This window comes from Lissotriton vulgaris, chromosome 3_1 (genome assembly GCF_964263255.1).
Source record: "Lissotriton vulgaris chromosome 3_1, aLisVul1.2, whole genome shotgun sequence".
Taxonomy (NCBI): domain Eukaryota; kingdom Metazoa; phylum Chordata; class Amphibia; order Caudata; family Salamandridae; genus Lissotriton; species Lissotriton vulgaris.
In genome coordinates, this window is record NC_141689.1 from 2,064,198,714 (window position 1) to 2,064,224,040 (window position 25,327).

The window sequence follows — 25,327 nt, forward strand, 5'->3', positions numbered from 1 at the left end:
CACATCCAATGAGCCCTGCACCTCAGTGTTGAGGGAGGTAGTCCAGACCATACCCATGCATATTGACAGTAGAATGCCCATAATCTAAAATTTAAGAAGAATGATGCCATGACAAAAGCGGTGCGAGTAACCTCTAAAGAGTAACTCCTCAAACCTACTCAATATTAACATACCCCCTGAACTAACGGAATCTTTTAATCATGAACCATTTCTACTTTATGACAGTGAGAACCCGCTGAAACAAATACAAATCCTTCATACAGTCCATAACACAGTACTCTTGAGAATAGTGACATTTGGATGATGGGTGGAACTTTTAATCCCACTCCCCATGTATTCACCCAAATGTATACATTATACCCAAATCTGAAACAGTAAATAAAAGTCTTAGGAAAATCATAATTGAATTTGATTTATAAATGATTATTAAAATCACAAAGATTTATCCTAACACCCAAATTCAAGGACGCTTTCTTACTTTTTCCGAGCATACTGGTAAAAAATTATAAAACATCCTCAACTGAGGATTATATGTCAAATAGTGAACTTCAATATGAACTATACTATTGTGTTTTTTAGTTCCTGAATGATTGGACGACTTCTACACTTCAATTGTACAACTGGAATATTTTTCACAAAAAGATGAAAAATTGGCCTCAATTCTAAATTCCTTCAAAGGAACATGAACTGGCCATCTAAGCAGGTCAGTTCACAGAAGGAAACCAAGGTTTCCTATTGTATAGTGGAACTGTTACAAACTTGCTCAGAGTTGGGTGGAAAAACCAATAATGCCATTGAGGGTTGGCATAATTCTTTTAACAACTCTATTAGAAAAAGTCACCCCCAACCTCAGTCATTTCCTGGCAATTAAAAAAAAAAAAAAAACGAGCTCTGAGAAAATGAGAATGGCACACTCATTTACAAATAGTGAACTTCAATATGAACTGAAAAAACTAACTGCATTGTGTTTTGTAGTTCCTGAATGATTGGATGACTTTTACACTTCAATTGTACAACTGGAATATTTTTCACAAAACAATGAAAAATTGGCCTCAATTCTAAATTCTTTTAAAGGCACATGAACTGGCCATCTAAGCAGGTTAGTTCACAGAAGGAAACCACATTTTCCTATTGTATGGTGGAACTGTTACACAACTTTCTTAGAGTGGGGTGGAAAAACCAATAATGCCATTGAGGGTTGGCATAATTCTTTTAACAACTCTTTTGGAAAAAGTCACCCCCAACATTTGTCATTTCCTGGCAATGAAAAAAATAAAAAAAATCGAGGAAATGAGAATGTCACTCTCAATGTCAGGTAGTCTGAGTCCTTAAATATCTAAAAGTAAAGCAATGTCTTGAAGACTATTGACAAACATTTATCTATTTGCCTTTGATGGAAGTTTCATACTACCTGGGCAATATTGTGTACCTAATACCTTCTAAGATCTTCCAAAATTACTCTCCTATTCTAACGGAAACAATTAATTCAATTCTCATTTTTGGAATTATTTTAAACATTTTTTGAATCTTTCTCTTTTTATCTGTAGTTGTCGTCTATCTTCAACTTTTAGCATTATTCTGAGAAACGCTCACCAAGAGTCCCTGGTAAACCAACAATCCTATAGTTGGCAAAAAAACAACATCTAAACCAAAAAATTCAGTCCAATTTTCTCTGCTTTATTTGGAACGCCAAGAAATGTCACGATTCAAAAAAACATGCAGCCAGAAAATGTGTTATATCTTTAAATAAAGAAAATTGAAAAGGTCCCAAACAACTTTGAAGCAAAAATTAAAACTAAATGTTCCTTTCGAAAGAGTTAACAAGATGGCAAAGATTAGAATGCTGTTTTTATTTAAAAAGTTTTAAAAAGGTATCTCATAATTTTTCAGTTTCTTTTGTAAATCTATTTAAAAAAATAAACAACTGATCAGACGTGCACATTAAGAGTACAACCTGTATACGGATGTAAAACTATTTAAAACACAAAATACATGCACTTTTAAAAAGTTTAACATCTATCTACCTGCTTCCATCTCTACTTACAATAAATTGCCTAACCAATCTGTTCTAAAAAATAAATTCACTTCAAACAAAGAATCCTAAGAAAAATACAAGTTGTTTGGGAAGCAGTGATAACTGAATAGTAATTAAAAGTTTTCAAAGATTGTAAACACAAAGGGGCCCATTAGGATGGTGGGCGGATTGCCCCCGCCGGGCCGGCGGTAGCTACCGCCAGCCCGGCGGAGGCAATCTGCCCGCCATCGTAATGTGCCCCAAAGTGTCAGTCAATCTATGTTGAGAAGTGCATTCTGAGAATGTGGATAGTGTGCTTGTGGGTGTAGGCCACTTTCTCCACCTTGCACCCAACCTCCTGCTCTGAGGATAGCCCACAGAAGATTGAAAGGTTTAATTAACACTTGTCTATTTCCTCTAGTGGTATACAGGGACTGGAACTCCAGAGACTCTAAATAAAGATTGTTTCCAGCTCATATCTGTTATAGAAAAAGGGTTTTGGGAATAAACATCTTTGCAGAGGATGGCCAGTGTCACCATTTGCTTTACCTATTTGATTTTCTCCACAGATCATTATGGACAATCGCCACACTATTTTTTTCTGTCTTGCAGAGTAGCAACTTGCACAACTTGTATAAACTTTTAGTAAAACAACAAAGTTATATACTCTCTTCAAATTCGGAATCTGCATAGTGCATTTAGGACACACAGTAATTTTAACATCAATGTCCACTTCCAGACCACAGATCTAGTTATAACCCAGCTGTCATCATATTTGCACCCACATTCACAGGAAGAATTTCCAATTAATAAGTAATGGGGCCAGTGTCCTCCTGGGCAAACCTTATAACTGCATACCATTCTAATTGGACTTGGCTGGCCAATTATTGTGACAGTTAACTGACGGTGCACCTTGTCAACCGCACATAACATGTCCATCCCACAATAGTGGTTACTGCACTGAAAGCAGAATAATGTATAAATATCCTAGCAAAGTATATCCGTTTCAGGCACATTTTCCTAACACCACAGGAGAGAATAACTATCCACAACCTATGAATCAGATGGTATTACTTGTGGTTGTTGTTTACAAACTACTTTCAAGGCACCAAATGATGTGTTGATAAAACCATTATGAAGTATTCTGGCTACCCTCACAACCTTAGTATCTTCTCTACCCAATATCACAATACACGCAAGAGATCCCAGATGTATGATGCCAGAATGAAGCATATTTTAAATTTCCTTGGTCCCTGGAAGCTTTTCAGTATCTTATATAATGCATGGTTCACCTTGTGGAAAGCCTGGTCTAACATTTGCACTGACATCTATTTACTCTTTTTATGGCCCATGTGTGCAACACAATGTTGCTTTGATTCATGTAAGCATCCACACAAAATTTAGTGGCCCTTCACTGAGGCTGCAAAGTAAAGGAGAGCTCTACGGATAACCCAGGTTCCCTCCAGCTCCAGTAGAAAGTGGCCACCAAATAAGAGCAGAGGCCATGAAAAGAGGTTTGGGCAAGAGCTGCTTCCTAACTCTTTAAGCTGGCATCTTTTGCCATGATCTCTGGTGCAGGTGGGGCCTGGTCAGCATCCATGAATAGATCCTCTTGCAGTAACTACCACTGGAGAGAGTGGGCAATGGTCTTAGAGACAGTAATCATAGTCTCTATATCAAATAACAATGGCAGCCAGTGAAGCAAGATGTGATAAACCTAAGGGTCCCTTTAAAATTGTGCAAATGTTAGCCATATGCCACTGTATCTGCAACCACAAGTGGGTTGCTGCTTAGGAGCATCACAGTAGAGTGAGAAGCCCAGAGTGCAACTTTTGGAATATGATGAGAAGGAAGGGAAACTTTGTTAGCAGCTGAGTCAAATAGTCCCTCCCTGAACTCTAGACAGTGACAGGTCAGTACATCGGTTTTGGGCCTCCTGCTGGAAATAAGGGGCCAGCCATTTGTCTAGGTATGGATGTACCTGAAAGCCCTGCTAGTATAATAATGCCACCAAAGGAGCAAAGAAGCAACTACTTTGGTGAACACCTGAGGTGCAGATTTTAGGCATATCAAAATGTAGGAAGCATTGATGAATCTCCTGGCTCGAAATTTGAACGCAAACATCCTGTTGGTCAATGGAGGTCATATAATCACTAGTTAAAACAGTCAGGCTGATGGACCAAAGTGTATCCATTCAGAATGGAAAAGTGCCTGCAAAAATATACCCCTCTTTTAGGTTTATAATGGGATTAAACTTCCCAGAATGTTAGGGGACCAAAAACAGAATGTTATGAGCCCAAGGCCCTATTAATATGAAGGTTAAACAAGTATCACTCTTTTGGGTGAGGTTTTCAATCCCCCTCCCCAAAGCATCCCTCTTCAAAGGATGTGAACACCAAGGGAAGGTCCAAACTCTTGGAGGGCATGGCCATGCAAAATTTGGATGGAGTGACCTTCCCCCATGATAATAAGAAAGCAGTGGTCTAAAACATCTCGGACTAACACGTTGTGGAAAACCTGAACAGATCCCCTAACCCCACAAGGGAAGGAAAAGGAGGAAGGGGTCATGTCAAGGCATAGGCACAAATGCTGTTAATCTGAAAGAGGAGGATTTTGTTCCCAAGGTGTGAGCTGGTACCAAATCCTCGCACCTTGGCCCCTTAGAAACATGTCCCTTGCAGCTGAGCAAAGAGAAGAACACTTTGTGCGGGGCTGCACAAAGTAGTAGAAGGATGACAGGGATGATCTGGATGACCAGTTTTCAAACCTCAATAGTTGCTTAACTAACTTTTCCAAGCCAGGACCAAAATGGCATTGTTTAAAAAATGGGAGTTTCAGAGATAGGAGCCTTCTGAGCTTGATCACCTTCCCATGTCTGGAGCCAGACATTTCTCCCAGCCATAATGGATGAAACAACAATCAAGGAGGTGGCCTTGAGAGATTCTTAGACAATATCAAATCTAAACTGGAGCTAGTTTTCAATAATTTCCCAACTGTCTAAAAAAACAGTACCTATGAAATATACTGGTGGTGGGGGAAGCCTTTTGTCTCTGTGGGAAGATCGCTGGCAAAACCATTATGAGGAGTAACATCTTGAGGATTCAGGGAAACCCATATTCAAATGGAGGTGAGGTACAACTTTTATATTAACTTCCTATTTGAATTACCACTCTATAGCTTCAATAGCCATGTTCTCCTTTTCTTTGAGCACACATCCAGATACATCAACATCTTTTTCATCTTGTTCCCTGGAATCACCCGCCATCAGTAGTAGGAGCTGTGTGAGCTCATGCAAGATAGGGGAGTAGGGCATAGAATCTCATCTTTCAAGAACAAGCACCACAATTGATGCGACTGAAATGAGAAGTCTCAAAGCAGTAAAGTAGAATCAATGGAGATTAGAACAATGTTAGGTGCTAAAAGAGCAAGAAGTGCTTCAGGGAACCCACCAGATGCAGAGTCGGACCAAGAAGGACATTGGTTATGTGGGTGATATTTATGCTATGCCCACACAGTGTCCTAAGAAGGCATGGAGGATAGGTGCTCCTAATACTCTTACGGCCTGTACAATAGACCAAATGAATATAAGCAACTGCATGGCAATCAAGGCCAAATTGTAACATGTCTTACTGCAAGCTGAATTGTCTTATAGTTCCTATGGTTTTCTCAAATACTGCCTCTACTTCCATGGTCAAAGATTCAATTTCCTGTGAATGACAGGCATGCTGTCATGTGTCAGCTGCCCTCTTGGCTCCACCCTTTAACTTTCAGGAAAATGGTGATTGCTGAATGCACAGGTGAGCTGAGAGGAGCAGTGAAAATCTTTACCTAGAAACCCAGGGACAAATAAGTGCACAGTCTATTTGAAGCTGGGAGAAACATGGGAAGGGAAATGCACAGGATGCCCTTGTTGATCAAGGGTATTTACTCTATCCCAATTATATGATACTGAGGAGATAGACTGTATAGAAGTATCCACGTCATGCCTTCCAAATTACCCATGTTTCATAAAGTGAAAAATACATGTTTTAGTGGTGATCCGAAGGAACCTGCTTTGCTACTTGTGTGATGGAAATGTCCTAATGATAACTGCACAAAACTTCTTAAAATGTTACAGATCTCAGCATCCGAAAGGCTCACGATTAGTTGGAAGAGCAAGGTTGGACTTAGAATTGGATAGCAATGAAAAATACCCCAATTTCTGATGGAAAATGCTAAATCTAAAGGAAAGATCACTGACTACATTTCATTTATCCCACAATCCCAGTGGTTACAGAATTTTAACCTGAGGAATCTTCTCTGAAATTACCATTTCATAGAGAAAATGTAAAGCTGTTGAGAATGTAAGGTTACAGAGGGCTGAGATAAAAATGGGTGGTATTCAATATGTCACATGTTGTGAGGGGAATATATATTCCTCGTGTTTCTGACCAATCTATTTATTTTCCTCATCAATCTTAATTTATATTTCTAATTTCTCCCTTACTTTGTGGATTTGAAATGCCTTACATTAACTGAAACATTATAAGGTCTAAGATTCTGAGCATGCATAGTCTGTTTTGTGTATGCTGCGTCTGACCTAATGGTCATGCTATATATTAATTATGTGCTTGTTTTTTGCTTGGGGTTTGGCTACATTGACCCCGGTTCTGAGTCAAGCAAAGTGATTTAGTATGGGTAGATTTTTCCACACCTGAGGGCATGGAGAACTCAATCCATTTTCTCTGGCCAGTATTCTGACCAGAACAAAATTGCTTTCCAAACTTCTGTGAGAAAGTGCAGCCAAACGTCTGTGAGAAATTGGGTTGTTGGTTGACTGTGGTGTGAGCCCTGCTCAAGCAGCAATCACAATCCTTATCAGGAAGAGGCAAAGGACAACGGTAAATTAACCTGTGCTTAATCCTCTGGTAGCTTGGCACAGCTCGGAGGCAATGTGTGAAGTTTTTGTGCAACACTTCAAATAGTAATAAAGTGACACCACACAAACGGATCCCACACCAAGTTAGAAAAATAGAACTGATTTTAAAAAATAAAAAATACTGAAATGATGAAAATTCAATCAGTAGAACTAGAGTCGTGATTTTTTAAAGATTTTAGAGAACCTAGCGTGAAAAGCAGAAAGTGGCAAAAAGCATAAAGTGCCATTTCGGGATATCTGGTTGCATTGGACCAGGTCAAAGTCACACTTTCAGGCCAACTACGATGGAGTGCAGTTCCAGCATCCTCCTCACACACCCCTGACTTAGCCAGAGGGTCTGCATATATTTACCACTGCTCCGAGCAGATGTTAAACGTATGCTTTAAAACTCCATGGAATTTGGAATTGCGTGTGATTTTTTTGACTGGAAAAATGTGTCCCATACATTATTACCCCATTTAATGTGATTTAACATTATTGCACAGTTCTGGTGTGGATTTACTTCACTTAGGGCCATATGTATCAAGGCTTTTGCGACTCGCAAAGGCCAAAATTCACAGAATTCCGGCCTTTGCGACTCGCAAACGGCCTTTTTGCATTTTTTCCTATGTATCAAAAAATCGCAATTTAAGGAATCGCGATAATTTGCGATTCCTTATTTTGCAATAGCATTTAAGGAATAGCAAATTTTGCCATTCCTTAAATGATATGTATGATACATTTTTGAATTGCGAAATTGTGTTAAGAAATCGCAATTTACCACCAACTTGGAGTTGGTGGTAATTTGCGATTTCTCTTAAAAATGCCCTATTTGGCATTTGTGAGGGTGACATGTGACACATATACATGCCCATAGGGCATGTATGTGTGCCACATGCACACACATGTAGATTTCAGGGGTGCAGCAGGGTGTCTTTGAGACACCCCTGCACCCTTGAAATAATTCTCAAATTGCAATTAGCAATTAGGAATGCATTGGAAATTATTCTGTATTTGCGAATTCGCAAATTGAGAATTCGCAAATAAAGAATAATAAGGAATCGCTAAAAAATAGCGATTTTGTACATACATACCGTTTTGCAAATTCTAAATAGCGATTCACAAAAAATCGCTATTTAGGATTCGCAAAACGGTATCTTGATACATCTGGCCCTTAATTGTTAAGCATCCATGCAATTTTACAGTTGGCCCAGCACCATGCAAATTTAATCAGGCCTGTTAAGGTGCACAAGTATATGCAATTATGCATTTATCTACTGTGTGACAAATGAAAATGTAGGGCATGATTTAAATCCTGGTGGATGGCCCATGGGTCCGCCAGGGCAACATAGTTAATTACTCCATTGCCCTGGCCTAAGTTATTTATGAAGGTATTTGCAGGAACTCCCTCTGAGGCAGCTCCTGTCATTGCATTTTACTATTTGCTGCAAACAGTATTGTTTCTGAATAGAAAACAAGTAATGCTCCCCTTGCTATGGGAGATTTTTAACATGAAAAAAAAAAAAAGAACGAAAAAACAAAGGTGGTGATGGACGGAGCGTTGACAATACAAACACTCACCTCCAGTCAACTGATCTGGGTTTAATCCATCACCGTTCTTTAGCTCACTCCGCCACCCCAGTTCAGACATGGCCATATGCAAATCAGTCTGACCCTGTGCCTCATGGGAACAGTCCAGCCCGAACTGCCAAGCCATGTCTTCCCTGGACCGGAATCAAGCTTCCCAGGACCGGTTTCTGGCATTACAGCCGTCTTCAGCCGGGCTTGCTTGACTCCAGTGGCAAAGTGAGCAAGGGATTCACGTCTGAGTATACCCTGCCAGATTTTTACCATGGTCAGCAGAGCACTATAATGATTTTACTGTTCCTTTTCACCAGGGTTTACCTGGCAGAAAGGAACAGTACAAAATGACTACATGTCCACCCAATCAAATTAGGTGGGTGGACCTGTAGCCATTTCATTGATGGCCCTTACTCCCCAGGGCCGTTAGAGAAGTTTGGCCACGGTGGAGCCAGGGTAGCATCAACCAGGACCAACCTGAATGTCCACCCACATTTAAATCATGTCGGTGGATCTTCACCTTGGCAATATGTATACTCAGTCGCCATTGCAATGAAGTATACATACCACTAGTATAGAAATCGGGCCCTTACCACTGTTTTGCAACCTTTCAGAGGCGTGATATAGTAGCATGGTTTATGTATGTGTAACTTGTGATCTAATACTTTAATGTAACAGGAACCTCAGGGCTTCTTTATCACCTTAGGCTGAACTAGCCCCATTTGTCCTCATGACACACCTTTGTTTCCTGACTATTTTTGGCACTAAATGGGGTGCAACATATATGTGAATACAAACACACATTCTCACAAATATTGTGCTGCAGCACAGTGTCTGTAATCTAAAAGCAAATTGTGCTGCTAACACTCCTTTCCCTACCTATTATCAACTATTTTCTGCAAAATTATGACATGGACACACTTTTAAAGTAACTTCATGGAAACCTGACCTTTTGCAGGACCATGAGAAATCTGGTACCTTCTTGTTAGGAGCCCCATTATTTCCTTAAATGTTTGTCAACAAATTCCAAGGATTTAATTTTTGTCAGTCAGTTTTTGTTCATTTTACCCTATAATTGTAAAGGTCTGACAGTTATAATAATTTAGTGCTAAACATGAGTCATTCCACATTCAATCAGGATGGAATCTGTGGGAAGGTCAACAAGTTCGAGCAGGTCTTCTGCCCACATGGGATGACATTCACAGTGCACCCTTTACACATTCTCAAGCTCTCAGTCAACAGCTGGATGGAACCTTGCAGCATTTGAGCTTGCTTTTCTCCATCAGATGTTCTACATTTAAATTACATTTTCTTGCCATCAGCTATGTGACAGTTTGCTCAAATTTGTGTGATTGCATCTCAGCTTTGTGCTCTTATTTTTAGAAGATTGAAATATGAATTCACAACTAGATAATGTTTAAGCGAGTAGCAGTGTATGTTCAAAGAATGTATAAAGCCTCCAGGGCTATCTTTTAAGCACTTGCTGAAAAATAGAATGAGCTGTACGCTCTGTTCCAGCAAATCAACAGGCAGGCTAAAGTGCAAATACAGTAATGATAAGTGATCAGTCTGACAAAACCTTCACTTTGCGGCTTTCCCTGAAATATTGCAGTCGACTTCCAAAATCTTAGGATAACGATGGATGTGTAAGAATGAATTGTAACAAATACACTGCTTGTCTTCAATTTTTAGTTGGATGCATATTGGGGTACTTTACAAAGAACCATGATACTATTTTCATCTTTTCTACTGTTTTAAAAAAAAACATGTTTAATGATTTGTGTGAATCTTTCAACGGTACCAACGCACTTAAATGTCTAATTTCATCAACAGGGATAGAGACATTACTACATCAGAAATATACTGCGACACCCACATTTACAGTTAGGGAAACTAGTACATGTTTACTCACTGTCTCTGTAAGAGTTTATTATAGTTTCTCATTAACCCCCAATTGTTTGGGTAATGAGACTTCAAGCCAAATCTGCTTTTTAAGGGTCGCAATAAAAAACCCACACTTTCCACGTATTCATGTTGCCAGGGAAAACCTGGCCGAATATGCCCTAGACAATGTGCTTGAAATTGGGTGAAATTCACTGACCTCAGTTTAAAAACACCAATTTCCATCATTACTCCTCATTATAAGGCTTCAACCTGTACAGTAATACCATGGCCAGTAATATCTGTACCCTATGATTCTGGTTATAGTATGTGTGATATTCCATTTTGTAATTTAATAATGCATTTGTAATAAACACAGCGGAGTGTTCCCCATATGGGATAGCACCATAGTTACCACATGTATACATTTACCATAGCATGGCCGTACCATAATCTGGGTCTGTGCATATGTGTAAAATCATGGGGAACTGTGCCTGCTTTAAATTTAACTTCACTATCTACAGAGCATACACTAATGCCTATATTCAAAGTGGCCTGTATTTCCCAACACAACTAGCAAAGAGAAGGACCAGGTGTGGGGCATGGCTTCGGCACCACCTAAGATGGTCACCTGGAGGGGAACCTGTGCTGCACTTCGGATCTGTTGCAGCTTTTTTGGTGCTCAGCCAACATCTTCGATGGAGGTTTCTGGCTAAGGAGGCGACAAAAGGTAGTGTGTCACTGCTGGCTGCTTCTTTTCAAATACAACATTTTTCTGATTGTTTTATTGGCACCGCGTGACCCTCCTCCGTAGCGATCACCATTTTGTTTTATCTTCATTGCTGGTGAGAAAAGTAAATAATGCGCTCTACGCTCTCACATGCCTCCAGCAGCTTACTAAATGCTATTGTGACTGTTTCTTTTTTCCTTTGGAGTTCATTCCTGTTTTGGAATATGATGCAGGCTTAAAAGCATAATTTATTTTAGTGTGTTTTGGCCTTTTTTTTCATTCTCTTTGTTCTGGATGCTGTGGGTTTTTGACTTCCATTGGTCTCCCCCAATTATACTAAGTGCAGCGCCTGTGGTAGTGTCGACCTTCAGGCTTCCCTTACTTTCCTAATATTGCCAGATTGTACTTCTGGTTTTAAAGAGAAAATTACGGAAACCACAGTTTGTTTTCACATCCAAGGTGCCATTCATATAGATTGTGTCAACAGACATGTTGGATTCACCTACAGACATGCCTAATTTCACCACTTCTCGTACTGCTTCATTACAGTCCTCTATAAGTAAGGCCCAGTCACCCTCTTCTGCTTCCAAAAGATAAAAGCAAGGTCATTCTTTGCTTGAGGAGGAGTCTATGTTCCCTATATCTCTAGAATTGTTATTGGGGAAATTCAGGTGCTGCGTCCTTTTGTTGCGGAGACTAATAAACGAATGCAGCTTCTAGATGATACATGGCCATCGATGGAGGATCATGTTTTCCATGGTGGAGCAGCAAATTGTAGATTTGTATGATGAAACTAACACAATTAGCTGGTTGGAAAAGGAGGTTCTCCAGCTCAAGAAACACACAGAGAATTCAGAAAATAAGAACAGATGGAATAATCTCTGTATTTATAGTCTTCTTGAAGCATTAGAAGGGGATGACCCTGTTTCCTTTTTTACCTCCTTCCTTCCAAAATTGCTCAACATGCCTCCTTCTACATCTCCTGTCAAAGCATACTTTTTCTGTAGTTTACTGATTTAGTATCATTTCTTTATGTGGCTAAAGCAACCAAGAGTCAGTCACTTGGATGGGTCAAAAAAGGTTCCTGTCTCAAGGTGTTTTCAACACTAAAGCAGCCAGAAGGAAGAAGTTCCTTAATCTCCAAGCTCACCTATATTCTCTGGGCACCAGATACGGTCTTATTCATCCCTGCATCTTTAAAGTGACATTCCAGAATAATACTACTACATTTGAAGATCTGGCTGAACTGAAAATGTGCATACATGCACATACTTTGGTTAACATGAACGCATCTGGTCCTTGTAATGGTTGATTTCTTTTTTCTTTGCTATGTTTTTCAGATGGTTCAAAATTATCATTTTGTAATGTTTGGTATATGCCATTTGCATTTTTTGGTAATATGTCTGCAGGTCATAATATTTATTTTATGAAGTTTTTTCTTGTTTCTCGCTGCAGATTTAACTTATATGTCTGCATTGTGCAGTTCTTCTTCCTGGGAGTATAAGGTCCTGGTGTGGAGTGGATTCCTCCCCTTTTGGGTGTGTCATCATTTCTTGTGTCCTTACCAACTCAATTCCTTTCTTTTTTATTTTATTCAGGTACTTTTCTGAACTTGTCCTTTTGGATATCTACTGTGTCTTCTTCTTGCTTTCACTTCTCTATCTGATCTTCATATTTGTTTTTTACCTTTCCTTGTTTCCTTTGTTCTTTCCTAGACATTTGTCTCCCTTTCCTTTCCTTACCTTTTCTCTTCTTTATCTTTCTGCTTCATCTGGTTTATTCTTACCTATTTCAACATTCTCAGGCCATTTATCTTCTATTTGATATATACAATCCCCTGTAATATCTTGGAATAATAAAGGTTCTATTAATTTGGTCAATTGACAGAGAATGACAGGAATATATCCTGATTTAGTCCTTCTCCAAGAAACCCACCTAACAGAATTAGAAGCTTTAAAATTCGATGGAACCTGGGTGGGTAATGTATTTGTTCATACAAAAAATCGATGATAAGGGCAGATGGATTATTTTTAGTCTTCTTATTAATAATATATCCCCCTTATTGTGTTAAATGTATATGCTCCTACGCTCCCCAATCATAATATTTAGCCTGTTGTAGCTAGAAAATGTACACAATACAGGATTCATATTTTATTTTGGGTGGTGATTGCAATTAAATTATGGGTCCATTTTTAGATAGGCACCCTTTGACCCAATACCTATCCCAAAAAATGCAAAAACTATTCCATTCTGCAATTAATGAAGGTGCCTAGTGAATCCCTGGAGGTTCTCTAATCCTACATCACAAGACTACACCTATTATTCATCCTCTCATGGTATCCACATTTTTCTTTCCAAATCTCCTTTGCAACATATTATACAATCTCAAATTCTAATTTCTGATCATGCAATTGGTTATTACTGACTTGGCTTTGGGTCCTCCCTGTCCCCCGTCGCATAGATGGAGGTGTAATAATTCTCATTTGCAAGCTGCTCAATTCTCTAGTTCTTTTATTTTGTTTACTTTTGAATTCGTTTCTTTTAATGATAATGCTTTTGTTTTTGTTTGCTTGCTATGGGATACTGTTAAAGCATTGGCGAGGGACTTTATTTTATGGTATGTCAGCAAGATTAAAAGGCGTCATGCTAACTAACATATTGCTTTCATTTCTTCCATAAAATCTTTGGAACAGTAATACTTCTCCTCTTAATTGCCATCTAGTCTTCAAAAATTACTTCAAGCTAAACAAAAATGTAATTCAATTTCTACTAATGAGGCAAACTCTATACTTTTTAGGAAGAATGCACATTATTATGGCGGGAAAAATAAAGCAGGTAAATATTGGTAAACTATTTCAAAATTAGAAAAGGAAGATGAGGTATTGATTCAGTGACAACCATGCAAAGTAGCTCGGTTACCAACCATAAGGATATTTTGGAGGAAATTCTATAAAGCTCTATATATTTCAGAATTTCTAGCTCTACCTTCTACCATTGTAGACTACCGAGATCAGATTTTCCATTCCATTCCACCTGATTTGGATTTTCACTATTTAGAAAATGATTTCACTCTAGAGTAAGTTTCTCAACCAATATGAGCATTAGACCTGGGGAAACACTGGGATCTGATGGTTTTACAGTGGAATTTTATCTTCACTTTTCTAACATTCTTCTTCCATATTTATTTCAGTTATTTAACCATTTTGTTAATTCATCTTCTATTTCTGGGACTTTTCTTTAGGCTATAATATGTATCATTCATAAATATGGTAAGGATCCCCATAATTGTAAAAATTATAGGCCTATTTCTTTGTTAAAAGTTGATCATAAGATTCTTGCTCAGTACCTAGCTCTTTGTTTAGAGTCCCTCCTCCCACATCTTATCGGAAAGGAGCAATCAGAATTCATTAAGGGTGGGCTCATATCTGACAACTCTTGTTTATTGAGTAATGATCTTAAAAATGCTCCTCTATTTAAATCCTCACTTGCGGACATAATAATAGAGGGAGAAAAAGCATTTGAGAGAATCAGTTGGAACTCAATGCTTCGGTCATTAACTTGGCGTGGTTTTGGGCCTAAATTTATAGTTTATATCTCTCTTTAGTATCATGCCCCTCAAGTGGCAGTATTGGTGAATGGTAAAGTCTCTTTCTATTTTCCTTTTTATAGAGAAGTGAGGCTGGGTTGCCTCTCTCCCCTTACTATTTGTTTTGGCACTTGAACCATTTCTTTCCCTGATTCGTCCTAACACCTCTATTTCTGGCTTTATTTATGGTCATCATCATTTAAAGTTCGCTGCCTATGAGGATGATATCCTTTTGTTTAGTTCCACTCCTGAAAGATCTTTACCTTCTCTTAGGCAAGAATTGTCTTTGTTTTTTGAGGAATCTGGGTATAAAATGAATAAAAATAAAACGGATATTCTCCCACTTACTAAAATACTTGTTTAGTCATTCTTATTACATTACTGGCTTTCAATGGCTTACCTATGGTAAAATTAAAGATCTAGGTATTTGGGTTCCAAATTCTGTCTCAGAGACTTTAAAAGTTAACTTTCAAGACTTAATAACGAAGGTCGAAAATAATCAGTTTTTTGGGAATCCTAATATATCCTCATTCTATCTTGCCAGTTCGTATCCCCAAAACATTTTTTAAAAGGTTTATTCAATACTTTAAATTCTAAGGTGCAATAAGAAATCATGGATAGCCCTGTTTTGCAACGCCCAAAGCATCTGGTTGAGTTAATTTCCATATTTCTATTCCTGTCATACTGTTTTAACACTACATCAAGCTGGCCTTTAGACCTCTGACTTGCATTCACCTATGTTTTTATTATGGAGAGAATTTGAAAAAGCTTTCCTTATGCCATTCACATTTAAGAAGGTTTTGTCTCTCGCTTCTGTCAAGTCACTTATTAAATCTCAAGATTTAAAGCATATGTTTTCATTAATGAAATCCACATTTCTCCTTCCATATTCCTTAAAATGTTTTATTGGTACGATTCTTTAATTCCTATTTTTTGGCATTCTTGGAAGGATGAGAATCTTATGTGGGTTTACCAACTCTTTTATGATGGTGCTCCTATTTCTTTTCCTCAATTTTCTGCTACTTATTATTGTTCCAAGTCCTTTGATTCTCGTTTTATCTTACTGATTAATGTGATTCTTGATAAATATTTATTTTTCCCTTTGGAGTTCTTCTTCTAGTTTAATTCCTCTCTCCTCTGGATTTACTGAGTTCCTTAAGACAAGGCATAGAGCTTTGGCTATTTATAAATATCTTTTGATGGCAGTTCCTGCTTGAACCAAATCCAAGCTCGAACTTTAATGGGAAGAGGACTTGTGGGTTACTTGGAACAATGCTTTTTAGAATAACATATGGGCACGTATTTATAAAATCTCTAGATCAGCTAGTATTACTCAATCCATATTTTATATCTATCACAGACTATACTCCTGTACAATGTTCTAGGTTCTCCTCAGACATTTCTGCTAAATGTTGTTCTTGTGATTACCCTCAAGCAGGTCTTAAGCATATGTTATTTAGATGCCCTAGGAAACTTTCCTTCTGGCATAGGGTATGGTCCCAAATTAGACAGATTTTTAATATACAAAATTATTTCACTACTCTGCATTTATTTTTGGGTATATTAACCTAGACCCTTATTCCATTGTTTCCTAATGACAAGTTAATGGATATTTTATTGGCAATTATATGGTGTTCTAAAGTAGGTATCTCCTTAAAGGAGGTGATGTAGGAATCTAAAATGTAAGCATTTGCAGGGAGAATGTTGATGACTGAAGTTTGGCAGTTGGTTGTATCTACTCTGAGGGTAAGGTCTATAATCTGTGGAGAAGTGTGGCTCACTGGTTAGAGGAGGGATACCCTGAAGCAGAGGTCACACCAGGGTTCAATTCCCGACACGGCAGGGTCTTGAGCCCAATTGTCCACGGACTCAAAAATTCTCGCTTCGGTGCCCACTCTAATCACGGGTTCACACTCTGCAACTCTGGGCATTAGCTTGCTTAATCTCCACAACGGCCCCCCCCCCGCAGCTGGATGCCTGGCTTTCACCTTGGGGATGCCCAGGACGAGTTATCTCACAGCGAAAAGCCAGGACGGGTTCCCAAGGCAAGTGCCGAGATGCCCTAGGGTAAGTCGAGCGCTATATAAGAACACACATACATACATACATAATATGATGCTGTACAATAAACCTGCTGCAAATCACAAATTGAAGTGTCCCTGCCTTTCTTGTTTAAGTTGAAGGCACCACCTCATTTTGGTGATGAGGATGGGATTAAGGTTTATCAAGAAGATGAGGGTTTGATTGTCGCGATGAGGCAACATGAACTGTCTGCAATAGCCACAGTAATGATGCACTGTCCCTTCATTCATTGCACTGATATGCACAGCTTATTTGCATGTCAAATTTCTTCATCGTCTTCTGTTGGGCTGATGCGCACAGCTTAACTGCATATTGGATATCCCTCAAACTGTTCCCAAGCTTTGGATGGAGGTTACAGGAGTTTTCATTTGTGCATCCAATGATGCACACAGATTATATCCTCTTCTGTCTCTTTCATCGCTGGAGGTAACAGACTCTACTGGGGTATGGACATCTGGTCCCTTTGATAACTGTATTTGTGAAAAGAAAATTCAACAGTGGATTATTCTTCAAAGCTGACATGCACATTGTCTTCTATTCATGAACGTGTTTAAAAAAAAATGTATCGTATTCTGAGGGAACATTACAGTTTTTTTCTGCTCTTTTATTTTTTTTAATTAGATTGCTGTAGTTTTCATGCTATTGAAAGGAGGGTTGTAGTTGGTTGGCATCTTAGTACATCTCAAAAGAGGGGTACAGCTAGAGCAGCCGCGGCCGGTAGTGAGAGTACCTGCCGGGTGGTGACGTGGGGAGGGAGAGGGGCAGGGTGGCGGGTAGTAATGTATGGATTATGGAGTTTAACAGGTAATAAACATATAAATAAATAAAACGAATTTCGTTGCGTGCACTGCATCACCAAATGCGATGCAGTGCGCGCAAGAAATTAGTTTTATTTATTTATATGTTTACTTACCTGTTAAACTCCGTAATCCATACATTACTACCTCCCACCCTGCCCCTCCCCACGTAACCACCCGGCAGGTACTCCTACTACCGGCCGCGGCTGAGCTAGAGGTAAAAGATGCAAAATGTTATTGCTCTTCCACTTTCCTTATCCTCCCCAGGTAAACCTACGATTTCTTGGTTAAAGTGGAAGAAAGTGTTTCCTAAATATGCTAGAGTGTTTGGTATTTCATTGAGCGCTGAACAAAAGTCGTCATTTATGCATTGCTTAGGTTCTGAGGGGCAAGAAGTGTTTGAAATTCTCCCTGAGTTTCTAGACACTAAAGCTTCAGCTTTGAAAGAGAATGAAATTGGCATTAGAAAGATGGATTTGCATTATCTTCACAAGGTGAGCATGGTTTTAGAATGTTACAACTTTTGGAAAGAGAATGCAAAGACAAGCAGAATCTGTAGAGCAATACATCACCATTTTGCGAAATTTGGCATCTACTTGTTGTTTTGATGCAACCTTAGAGGAAAGACAAAGGGATCGACTAATGCTAGGATGCATGATTGACAAAGCTAAGGCCAAAAAGACAGTCCTTCACTGCAAGAAGGTACCCATTTTTTTGTAAATGCATGAGCATTCAGAAACCTGTGTTGACACAATATGTAAAGAAAGCAATGTGGGAAAGAGTGATAACGAAGTAGTCAGAGAGGTGAGTGACAAATACTCTGAAAAATCTTACAAAAACAAATCTGACAAAACAATTGTGCTAACTAAAACCTCCAATTTGAAGAACTTTCAAGGTAGATGTTTCAAATGTAGGAATGTTGTTCATATGTCGAACTTTAAAGAGTGTCCTAGGTGGAAGGTTACATGTTCTTGCTGTGGGACAAAAAGTCATTATTCAAGGTGTTGCAAATCCAGCAAAGAGCAAAAGGAAGTCGGGGAAGTAGATATTTATGATCAATCTAGTGAAGATGTTGTCATCCTTCAGGTCAAAGAGCGTATTGACAAAGGTCCGTTGAAAGTGTGTTCATTAATGACCTGTCAGTAAACATGCTTTTTAAATCGAGACCTAAGTTTACACTCATCCCCAAGAAATTCTATGACAGGCAATTGTTAGGTAAGGTAAATTTAGCCAAGCCTCATATGAAACCAAAGGGTTATGTGGGAGAAACCTTGACCTCTTGGGTTATTTTTGGGACACAAGTAAATTTAAGGGAAGAATTATTCTTGGGAAAATGTAAGTGTCGATGAAAGAGGATTCTCTAATTAGTTGGTTTCAACAGCATGATTTGTATGTGTACCTCAGTGTGCCTGAAAAAATTACCAACAGTTAAGACAGAGAGTGGGGGGTGTGAAACTTGGATCAAAAGGTTCCCAGAGGTATTTGAGAAGACATTGGGTTGTCTACAGAACTATGCCCATCATGTAAAACTAAGGACAGGCGCTGTGCCTAGAGTAGCAATGCTTAGGGGTGTTCCCTTGTTGGGTAAAGATATCACGACAAACAAATTGGGCAAACTTTTAAAGAATGAAACAATTCAGAAGGTGGAAGCCAATGAATGGATTTCTCCCATGGTCATGGCTCGCAAAGTCAATGACGAGGCCAGGCTATGCATTCATTTGAGGGAGATGAACAAGGCGTGGTGGTTGACCATTACCCACTCCCTAATATTACCGAATTGTTGTCTTCTCTGGGTGGTGCAAACCATTTTTCAACTTTGGACCTTTCTTCAGCCTACCCTCAGGTCAACCTTCATCCGGCATCTCAAGACCTCACAACTTTCATCACAACATTTAGGACTTTCACATTTCTCAGGATGCTTTTTAGACTCATTTCCGCAGCTTCAGTCTTTCAGAGGGTGATGGAAAGTGTCATGAAAGGTATTGATGGAATTAAGATTAAAACATGTTGTTCCTATCCAGACCTCTGAGGGGTGCTGAATGTAATTAATCAGTGGTAGAGAAAGAGGTGCTTGGTGTTTACTGGGCAGTATGCAAACTTAAAAAATTCTTGTGGGTAAGTGCTCTGAAGTATTTTCTGACCACAAGCCTTTATAAGAAGTTTTTAGAAAGGAAGGAGTTGATCTTGTATCTCATAGAATAAGGAAGTGGGTGGTACTCCTACAAGAATTTGAGTTTAAGGTTTCATACTTACCTGGAGCCAAGAACATGTTTGCCAATTGTCTTTCCAGGCTGAGAGGAATTACTGAGAATACTGATTTGTCTGAGGATTGCAACCTTTTTGCAGAAGAGGAGTTTGATGAGGAGCTAAATGTCTGTGTGATTAGTGATGGTTTAGTTTCAGACTTTTTGTGGAAGGAAAGTTAAGATAACAATCTAATTTTGCAAAAGGTAATGGCTAAGGTAGATGGAGGATGGGGAGAGAAACAGTATTGTGAGGAGGATCTCAAGGTATTTTGGCAAATCTAGAGGAGCAGGGTCAAGGTTCGTGCATATGGCTGGGTACAAACTAGAATGGCATGGGGAGCAAAAAAACAATGGATTTAGACTCAGTTCTCTGTACTTGGGTTAATGTTTGACATTGTTCTGCATTCTGTCCATTAATTGTTCTTTTGCATTTGCCACCCCGAGGTTGATGAGGGGTGATACCCCGAAACTGGTCTCAGGATGCTTGTTTCCAGTCCATGGAGGACCTGCCTGCCATGTCAGGCTAGACTGTTTCCATAGGGAGCTGTGTGAAGACTGTTTTGCATATGGCTGGTTTCAAACTGAAATTGGATTGGGAGCAAAGGAAAATGCTGGATTTAGGTCCAGTTCTCCGTACTGGGGTGAATGTATGACATTGTTCTGCATTCTATCCATTAATTGTTCTGTTTGCCTGATGATTGACATTTAGCAGTTGGTTGTAGCTACTCTGTGGGTGAAGTCTCTAATCTGATGCTGTACAATAAACCTGCTGCAAACCACTACTTGAAGTGTTCCAGTCTTTCTTGTTTAAGGTGAAGGAATAACCTCACAATTCAATTTCAGCATTTTTTAACAGGAACTCATCAGCTAAATTATCATACAAATTGTGGTGGGATTCGGTATGTTCAAATGGTAAATTGGATACTATGTATATGATGCAATATTTATATTCTCACAATGTTCCAAGGCTATGGTTACCGCTTACTGTATTTCTTAAACATTTTGTTGGTACTTTCTCACATACTGTTTGTACATTATCCGAATATTTTCATACCACACACTTATTTTATTCTCTGTCTTCTTCTGCACTTGAATGTAATTTTATAATGCTAAGTACAACTTGTTGTATTGTTTATGTATATTAAGTTATAGATTTGGATGTGAATTTTATATTATATTATATTCATAAATGGGAATTCTTCATATTCCTTCCCCATCTTCCTCTTTCTTCCCTTCCCTTTCCCCAAAATGTATAAACACTTTAATGTTTTATATATAAGGTATTATTTGCTATCTGTTTGCTCTTGTCTGTTTCCTTTTTATGTATTGCTGTATTTTATAGAACTAAATATAGTCTTTTGAACACAAAGAAGGACCAGGTGCATTAGATAGCACATGGTCTCTGGGAAAACTGAGGCTCCTGATTTCCACACCAGAACATTTGAGCTGCTCTAATCAGGCAAAATGGTTGCTTGGAAAATTTAAAAAGCACAGCTCAGAAACACTGAAAAGCAACCACCACTTTTTTCTAAGCTGAGCTGTCTGCAGTGATGATGTGACTCTAAGTCTGTGGGGTCGATTCACCAAGGTAATCTGAGACAAAAGTCTAACTATACGACTTCTGTTATTCACAGAAGTCATTTACAAATGCGCCCCCGGTAAAGCCAAAATAGGTACATAGGAAGAGGGTCTGCCTTGACGAAAGTGTGACAATAGGCCACCCTTGACCCGGAGGGACCATGACTTACCATTATAACGTCATAGATAGAAGAAGTAGAAGGACACCAAATAGCTGGTAATATGATATTTATTAATGTTTTGCACATTGCTCCTAATGTGTTCCTAATAAAGAACATGCTGGAGTGGTACCCCAAAAAATAGGTTGCCTTGGTCCTGAAGAAAAGTCAATAGGGGTATGGCTCAAAACATATTGACCTTGAAAAATGCAGGTTCATCATAACTTTGCTTGTTTCAAAACCAACCCCTAATTTTTAATCATACCGACTAGAGGCAGGAATAAAATAGGTTTACCTACCAATCAGGTATGTGTTACTTAGTTCAGCTGTAACCTCTACTCCCCTCCTTGTAAGATCCTCTTTATCATTGTATAATACACCATAAAATTGCTCCCACATAGCCGTAGGTCGCAGCATGCCCCGATCCGTAGCAGATCCGGATGGACCCGATGATAAAGCATGCCACCAAGGGGCAACTCTGATGGGTGAGGGTTTTATAAGAACAAAGTTTTTCTTACTCTTTGGAGAGTTATGAGATGCTTCCCACTGGGTTCCCATTTCTTTATTAATAAAAATCTAGTTTAGGAGGATGAACCCCTTACTCCCTTTTTCTGAGTTGTAATTTTATATTTGTAATTCAATTGAATATGCGCCAAGTTGTCAGGAATCTATGGTAGGGATGCCAATGGTGACCCTATGACTCCCTGCGGATCTGACTACAAGCACTCAATATAGCACACACTAAATACGACTCTGGGCAACACAGGGAAGAAGAATACGGGAAGGGAAAAACACTGTAATGGTTTTGCAAATTTCTTGGACCACTACCCTCATTCTGTGGTTGTCGACTACCTATTTGGAAATGCAATAGTTTTAGTATGTGCCAAGTTAGTTGGTAGTATTCACCTCTGAAGGTTAAGGGTGATGCTTCAGAAACAGCATGAGTAAGGATCTATGAGTGTACCTAGACAAGAGGAGAAGATGATAGCAGGGGGGTTCTCAGGAGCTGGACTGTAACCATAGAGAACTGGAATGATTAAGTGCAAAGGTTAAGCAGGATATTATCACAGGGAATCCGGAGGAATCAGACCAAACCATTAAGGTGCATATTAAGGGAAGTCCGGGTACAAAGTGGTATGGAAGTGAAGAAACACAACAAAACTCACTTGTTTGGCAACATGTTCTCAGTTGTAATGGGGTAAATACTCTCTCTCTTTTTGAGCTGAAAGTACTCCTCCACTATCTTAAAATGGGAAGCCTTTGTATGCTCCAATGGAAATTGGTACCCTGATAGAATGGGAAGGATACTAACATTGCAGGCATTTCTTTTTAATTTTTTTAACATTTTTATCATTGCAATCTATAACATGAATAAATACAAAGTCACATCATAAGACATATATTGAGATGCGTCGATGTCATAGAAAAGGATAAAATCATCAGCAGAGTAAAAACAGGATAAAATATAGAGAGTGAGGGACATATATTAATACATAATTACCAAAAATAGTTATACTAGTCTTTCATATGTTCAAACATAGGGTCCCATATTTGTGAACCCAGTTTCCGTCTGCAGGACCCTTTGATAGAGCAGAGATGGTTTTCCAAATTAAAAATACCACAAAACCTTTCTCTCCACATCTCAAAGGTCGGGGCTTCCTTCTGTAACAACAATAAGGCTATACCAAGACGCACCACAGCAATAAAAATCAATTCGCAAAATTCATAGGCCTCTGGCCCCTCAGTCATACCATCCCCTATGCCCAACAATATAGTGGGTGGCATGATTTTTATTCCAACACCTGTGATGTCCAAGAGAAACTTCTCCATATTACCCACTAAATGAATCAGTTGCCCACACGTATAAAAGATATGTACGATACCAGCCAAATCTGCACCACAACAGAAACACTTCCCATCATTCGCTCCTCCCGATTTCAGCATTTTAGCAGGGGTAGTATACGAATTAAACAAAGTTCTAAAGTGCTGTGTCTTTAAATTACCGGAGACTAAAATCCTTTCAACCATGTCAATTGATTGCTCCACACAGACACCTCAACACTCCAATCCATTATCCCATTTCAGAATTTGAGCCTCTAAGTCATACCTCTGCATGTCTAGCAGCAAGTTATATAAAACCCCAGTCCAATCTTTACGTCTCTATGACCCTCTGCTTTTTACATAAAAAGTCACCCATTTGTAGAAACTTAAAAAATACAGTTTTATCAGCCAATGTTGCAAAGGAGAGAAAGTCCCTATCCTTGTACAGATCACCTATATATAAAATCCCTCTCCACCTATCTACTGTCCTATCCCAAAATACAGCAAGTAGTAGAGTTGATGCAGCTATGGGTGTGTAGTGACAGACCCCCTCCATTTGCAACCTTTTCCGTACCACCTTTCAGACCTTAAAAGCAGTTGCTAAAACCATAAAGCAGGGCTTTTTGTAACAGCTAGACTCCATCATCTTGAATAGGCAGTTCTTGGCCTCCACACCCAACAACATCTGATATATAGATGGGATCTCAGCAAAATGTCCGACTTTCTTCCCTCTTAAGATTATCCACATATTTTGCAATAGACAGGCCTAGTAATAGAATGCAAAGTCCAGGACAGCCCAGCCACCTTTCTCCCGGGGTAATGTCATAAAGTATGTTGTCCTACGCGGTTTCCCTTGGGCCATAGAAACCTGGCACTGAGTGATTGAAGCTGCTGTAACTGTCCCTAGCACTAGAGATCTAAAATAGTTAAGTACTTTGGGTCAAATAGTCATCGTTAGGATGTTGCACCTCCCCACCAGTGACAGATGAAGACACTCAACTTTCTCTAATTATTGCTTAACACTAGTGAGAATAGAGCCCCATTGAACCTCCACCAATTCCTTTAAGCATGTCTTGATTCTAATGCCCAGTTATATCACCTGAGGTCACTCTGAGGTCTCAACTGCAAGCTTGGTTTGTACAGATAATCTGTGTTTTAGATGTATTGAGTTTGTAGCCAGACACAGACCCAAACCTGTGTGCAAGTTTCTCTATCTCGGGTTAAGCTATAGCCGAGTCAGATGTTAGAACCGCTACGTCTTCTGCATATGCAAACCCTCGGAACTGCTACAAAAAATGACTTAATCCTCTGGCTCCCCTCCAACATAGTAAAAAAGAGGTTTATGTATAATGCAAATAGCAATGTGGAGCACGGACAGCTCTGCCTCTTACCTCTCAATATGCACACTGGTTCAAACTCTAGGCCCATTATGCAGATTCTAGCCTTGGGGTCTTATACATAACTTGAATCGAATTAATAAAACCAGACCCAAACCCCAAATGTCATAAAATCATCCATAAAAAATCCCAGGAGACACGGTCTAGTGCATTTTCTCTATATGACAGTACCAGACTGTGCGTGGTACCTAGGACATTGGCTGCATCAAACAGGCTCACCACCCTGTGGATGTGGTTGACTGTGCCCCTGGTGGATTTAAACCCATGTTGTCATATCAACACCAGTAGAGTGACAACTCTAGCCAAAACGGGGTGCCAACATTTTGGTATAGATCTTCTCATCCCAGTTCACCAGGGAGATAAGCCTGGGCGGGTAACTACACTCTGCCAGCGGAGTTTATGTAGTTTGCCTACTCCGTGTTCCTTGCAAACTAGGAGATCAGGCAAAACTATGACTCCGTGGTGGAGCGTAGTTAGCCGACCCCTCCACCCTCCCAAAGTAATTAAAAGTAATAAGAAAGGCACTTACCTGGAGAGCTCATCTGGACCAGGCGCTTTA